Below are 6813 nucleotides of genomic sequence, written 5' to 3'. Positions count from 1 at the left end.
TAGCTCAGTCTGATCATTATTTATCTGTACCCCATCTCAGCTATGGACTCTGCCTAACCATAGTCTTATCATATGATCCAACAATCGAGATAAAATCTTGTCTCTACACACAAAGCTACATATGGATGTTTATAGAAAATTTATTTGTAATTGGCAAAACTTGGAAACAACCAAGATGCTCTTATGTAGGTGTATTGATAAATAAACTCTGGGACATCCAGCCAATGGAATATGATTCAGTGCTAAAAAGAAATGAGCTATGAAGCAACAAAAAGACATGGAGGAAACTTAAGTACATATCACTAAGGGACAGAAGCAAACTGAAAGAGTTACATATTGTATGATTCTAACAATAAGACATTTTGGAAAAGGCACAGTCATGATGTCAATAAAAAGAATAGCAGTTTCCAAGTGTCAGAAGTCAGAGGACTTTTAGGGCAGTGAAAATACTCTGTATGCTACTCTAATGACACATATCATTCATTATAAATCTGTTCAAACCCATAGACTATACAACAGCAAGAAGAGTGAATACTGTGGTAAACTATGGACTTTGAGTGGTAATAATGTGTCAGTGTAGGCTCATCCTTTGTAGTAAGTGGACCATTCTGGTGGGGATGTTGGAAATGGGACAGGGTATGCACTGGTGAGGCCATGGGGTATATGGGAAATCTCTGTACCCTCCTCTCAATATTGTTGATAGCCTTAAATGCCTGCTCTTAAAAAAAATTATTAACTCTTTTTTTTGTTGAGTGAAAATTATATAGAATGGGCAGAGCCAGAAGTATTGCAATACTGATTGTGCTAATAGGGGGCAATATTAAGTGGAGTTATAATTAGTGAGGTTTTTATTGTTGTTACATATTTCTGCTGGTTTTTTTCCCTATATTTTTCTCAATAAACATGTAATAGATTTACATGAACCATGAGGGACTGTGAACTCTGAGAAACAAACTGAGGGTTTTAGAGGGAAAGGGTGTTGGGGGAATGGGTGAGCCTGGTGGTGAGTATTAAGGAGGGCATGTACTGCATGGAGCACTGGGTGTGGTGCATAAACAATGAATCTTGGAACACTAGAAAAAAAAAAGAATGTAGTACATTTTGCAGAGCAGATATATTGTTCATTTTTAGTAAAATTCCCAGGCTGTTTACTTCACAAAACTTAGTCGTAGCCCTTACCACCTTACAAAAGTCCATCACCCACATTCATGTCTGGGAAGGAAGCCAGCTGAGAATGAGTGCAGTGCAGGGCAGGCTGGGATTACAGATCAGCTCCACCCTCATCCTCCCACATCTGTTCAGAGTCTCACATTCATCACCATGTGTTACAAATGAAACACAGTTACAAAGAGAGGGCAGAGTAATTTATTTCCGGGGAGAGCTATATTATTAGGCTGCAGACATCTGGTGCTCCAGATGTCCCGATGGTGCTCAATAGCCTCGAATCGCTGACTTTAGGAGCAGCATGCCCCAGGATAGGGCTGAGCCAAAATGCACAATTCTGTGAACCAGAGATATACAGAAGGTTTATTCCTTCTTAGTATTCAGGAGGTGAAAAACACAATCATCATCAATATCATCACAACCAGTACTACTTAAGTTTTTTCAACATGTCACACCTTTCTTACATACTTTCAAGTAATATTCAAGCCTCACAACTATCCTATGAAACAGGCATTAATATTCCTCATTACATGAAGCTTAGGAGGTCAATTGTATTTTTCCAATGTAAGACAGCTAGTAATTCCTGCTGCCAGGAATCAAATCCTAGAAGCTAGACCCCAGAGTCCTTGCTCTTCACCACTATATAGGACTTCATAAAAATATTTGGACATTGGGGAAGAAAGGCATCCCCAGAAGCCTGGAAAACATGGAGATACTAAAGTCACAGTCATTTCATTTAATAAGCATTTATGTAACATTTCCTATTTCCCATTAGAACTCCCTGTTGTAAGCACTTTATTATTAGAAAATCTGAACAGATCAGTGAGGAGTAGAAAGTGACTCAGTAATCAAAAACCTCCCACTACAGAAAATCCCAGGACCAGACATTTTCACTGGCAAATTCTAGTGAACATTTAAAGAGAAATTAATACCCATCCTTCTCAGACTCTTCCAAAAAGTTGAAGAGGAGGGAACACTTCCAAACTCATTGTAAGAAGCCAGTGTGAGTCTAATAGCAAAGCCAGAGAAGGTAGGACATTACAAGAAAATTGTAGACCAATATCCCTGACAGAACCCACTATTTGTTTCATATTTTTGTAGAGGGGGTTTAGTTAAGAAGTTCTCTTATAAGGCTAACTTAAAACAAGAGTGTAGTGCACTGAAGAGTCATAAATGTCAAAGACAAAAACTGAACAGTAAGAGGATGGATTTTATTCAGACTATTGCAGTAAGAACACCCCAGATCTAAAGATCAGAGTGTCTCAGCAGGATGGTTTTGCCTTAAGACTTCTAGAGGGAGAAATAAATGTGTTAAAGGTGGGGAGATTTGTCATTGAGAAAAATAGTTGTTTTCAGTCAGAGGACTTCTCAGTCAGCTGAACAAAAATTGTTTTCTCTGTGTTTAACCTGTTTCAGGGGAAAAGGGAATTGTAAGCTTAGCTAATCACTCATGAGACAAAGAATGGGGAGTTGGGAGGGTCAGTTCTGGCCACTTCAGCAGGTTCAAGTAAAGTGGGGAAAGATCTGTGTTTAGTTTTGTCACAGGTAAATAAGAGAGTCATCCTGAGTTTTATGGGAGTCACAAGAAAGAGTGGCAAAGTCTCTAGTAACTCCTGTGTGGAAGGGTAGTTCTTTGTGGTAAGCCATTTCCCCGAACCCAAAATTCTGAGTATTTTTAACAGTCACTGTTTATGGGAGCACAGGGCTCAGATCAAGTTCAACATGTCAGAGGAAATCCAGAGATTCAATCTGAGTCCTGACTTTGCCAGAAACTTCTATGAGGATCACAGCTTCCTCATCATGAACATGGGGAGCAAGGGATGATTTATTAAATTCATTTCATATCTGGATGTTTGGTGAGTCTCTAAGAATGTCAGAGGGACACTTTAGAATCAAAATCCTAGAGAAAAACATAAGTGGTAACCTCTTTGACATTGGCTACAGCAACTTCTTCCAGGACATGTCTCCAAAGACAAAGGAAACAAAAGCAAAAATGAATTTTTGGGACTTCATCAAGATCAAAACCTTCTGCACAGCAATGGAAACAGTCAACAAAACAAAGCGGCAACCCATGGAATGGGAGAAGATATTCACAAATGACACTACAGACAAAAGGCTGATAACCAGGATATATAAAGAACTCCTCAGACTCAACACCCAAAAAACAGATAATCATGTCAAAAAATGGGCAGAAGATATGAACAGACACTTCTCCAAAGAAGACATACAAATGGCTAATAGAAACATGAAAAAGTATTCATCATCATTAGCCATCAGGGAAATTCAAATCAAAATCTCATTGAGATACCACCTTACACCAGTTAGAATGGCCAAAATGAAAAGGACAGGAAACAATGTTTGTTGGAGAGGATTTGGAGAAAGGGGAACACTCTTACAATGTTGGTGGGAATGCAAGTTGGTGCAGCCACTTTGGAAAACAGTGTGGAGATTCCTTAATAAGTTTAAAATAGATCCCTGCCGCACATCGAGGTCTTTTATCCATTTCAGGTTTATCTTTGTGTATGGTGGAAGGAGAATGGTTGAGTTTCATTCTTTTACATATAGCTGTCCAATTTTCCCAGCACCATTTACTGAAGAGATTGTCTTTTTTCCGCTGGATATTTTTTCCTGCTTTGTGGAAGACTAGTTGACCACAAGTTGGGGGTCCATTGCTGGGCTCTCTACTCTGTTCCACTGCTCTATGTGTCTGTTTTTGTGCCAGTACCATGCTGTCTTGGTGATCATGGCTTTGTAGTAAGCTTGAAATTAGACAACATGATGCCCCCCCCCCCACTTTGTTTTTCTTCTTCAGCATTTCCTTAGCAATTCATGCTCTCTTCTGGCTCCACACAAATTTTAGTATTGTTTGTTCCAGCTCTTTGAAAAATGCCGTGGAATTTTGATTGGGATGGCATTGAAATGATAGATTGCTCTAGGCAGTATAGATATTTTAACAATGTTTTTTTCTTTCAATCCATGAGCATGGGATGCTTTCCCATCTTTTTTTGTCTTCTTCAGTTTCTTTCATGAGTGTTCTGTAGTTCCTCGAGTACAAACCCCTTACTTCTTTGGTTAGGTTTATTCCCAGGTATCAAAATCCTAGAGGAGAGCATAGGCAGTAACCTCTTGGACACCGGCCACAGCAACTTCTTTCAAAACATGTCTCCAAAACAACAACAACAATAAAATTTCTCCAAAGGCAAAGGAAAAAAAGTGCAAATGAACTTTTGAGACCTCATGAAGATCAATTGCTTCTGCACAGCAAAGGAAACAGTCAACAAAACAAAGAGGCAACCCACAGAATGGGAGAAGATAGTCACAAATGACACTACAGACAAAGGACTGATATCCAAGATCTATAAAGAACTTCTCAAACTCAACACACACAAAACAGATAATCATGTCAAAAAATGGGCAGAAGATATGAACAAACACTTCTCCAAAGAAGACATACAATTAGCTAACAGACACATAAATAAATGTTCATCATCACTAGCCATCAGGGAGATTCAAATCAAAACCTCATTAAGATACTACCTTACACCAGTTAGAATGCCCAAAATTAAGAAGACAGTAAACAACATGTGTTGGAGAGGATGTGGAGAAAGGGGAACCCCCTTCACTGTTTGTGGGAATGCAAGTTGGTGCAGCCACTTTGGAAAACAGTATGGCGATTCCTTGAGAAATTAAAAATATAGCTACCCTATGACCCTGCAATTGCACTTCTGGATATTTACCCCAAAGATACAGATGTAGTGAAAAGAAGGGCCATCTGTACCCCAATGTTCATAGCAGCAATGGCCGCAGTCACCAAACTGTGGAAAGAACCAAGATGTCCTTCAACAGATGAATGGATAAAGAAGATAGTGTCTATATATACAATGGAATATTATGTCTCCATCAGAAAAGATGAATCCCCAACCTCTGTATCAACATGGATGGAACTGGAAGAGATTATGCTGAGTGAAATAAGTCAAGCAGAGAGAGTCAATTATCATATGGTTTCACTTACTTGTGGAGCATAAAGAATAATACAGAAGATATTGGGAGTTAGAGAGGAGAAGTGAGTTGGGGGAAATCAGAGGGGAGACAAACCATGAGAGACTGTGGACTCTGAGAAACAAACTGAGGGTTTTGGAGGGGAGGAGGGTGAGGGTTGGGTGAGTCTGGTAGTGGGTATCAAGGAGGGCCCGTATTGCATGGAGCACTGGGTGTGGTGCACAAACAATGAATCTTGGAAAAATGAAAAAATTAAATTAAATTTAAAAATATAGAAGCAGGGAGATGGCAAGTGATGTCTGGGGGGCATAGTCACACAGGGAGGATGGGACAACAAAGAAAGGCCATGTCACAGAGAGGGGAGGAAAATGTCAGCAGATACATCAGGATTTCTGAGATATTTGGGATAAGAAAAGGGTGACTCCCTGCCTTATGTGCCATTCATTTAGTAGTTAATGAGAGCCTACCTTGTCCTAACATTTGAGGCACGTTCCCATGACTATGGCCTTAGGAGTTGCTTTGCCCATCTTTTCTCCTTAGATCAGTTGTTTCCAGCTGGGGATGATTTTGACCCTGAGGGAACATTTACCAGTGTCTGGAGATATTTTGGTTATCACAACTGGGAGGAAGGGCTAGTGGTACTTGTAACTAAGGCAAGAGATGCTGATAAATATCCTATAGAGTGCAGGGCAGTTCCCCACAACATAGAATTACCTGGTCCCAAATGCAGTCCTGCCTTCTAGTTAGTCATCTTTTTATCAGCAACATTTCAAATGTAAAAGAAACAATCTACTCAGGAGGGAGGATTTGCTAAAACAGACATAACATCCTGGTAGGTCATTATGATATGTAGGAGGAGAATCTGGTTCTATGCAGCTAGAGGTTAGTTCTTCCTGAGATTCACTTATTCTGGAAGTTTCTGCCATGCCTCATTAATTAGGACAACTCCTGCTCCAGGAACACATTTCTTAGATTTTTCTAAGAATTCTATCTGCTCACTAGAGGCATCCTTTAATTTGATCAAGTTCCGATTGTTCTCCTTAAATATGATTATGGCATCAATCACGCAGAAGGCCATGGCCTCAGAAATGAGGCTGCTTGAGTTTGAATGTTGTGTTGATCACTAAAGTATATAAAACTTTGAGCAAAACATGTAATTTCTCTACGCTTCATCCTCCCCATCTATAAAATGGTAAAAATTAGAACATTTATTAGGGATTGAAAGAAATGATGTATATAAATCCGATTCACAATGCCTGACACATAAGAAGTACTCCATAAATTTGAATTCCATTATTATTGGACAAGATTTCTGCATTATCATGCTGTCCAGATGAAAGTGGCAAACTTAATAAAGAAGTGCTGTACAGCAGTTAAAAAGAGATTCTGAAGCTAGATTTCCTGGGTTGGAATCCTGACCCCACTGTATACTTGCTATGTGGTTTTGGTCAAGTCCTTGCAATTTTGTATGCCTCAGTTTTCCCACATGTAAAGTGGGGATAGTAATAGGTATCTTCTAGGGCTGTAATAAGAATTACTAAATTAATATATGCAATGTTTTATATATGTAAAATATACAATAAGCTCTAATAAATGTAAGTGATTCTTTCACTCTTCTGTCTAGACCAATCATAGCTTCAATTCAGAATA

Source organism: Mustela putorius, unplaced genomic scaffold (genome assembly GCF_011764305.1).
Source record: "Mustela putorius furo isolate JIRA1106 unplaced genomic scaffold, ASM1176430v1.1 tig00003845_pilon_pilon_pilon, whole genome shotgun sequence".
NCBI lineage: Eukaryota > Metazoa > Chordata > Mammalia > Carnivora > Mustelidae > Mustela > Mustela putorius.
This window is presented reverse-complemented; position numbering follows the sequence as displayed.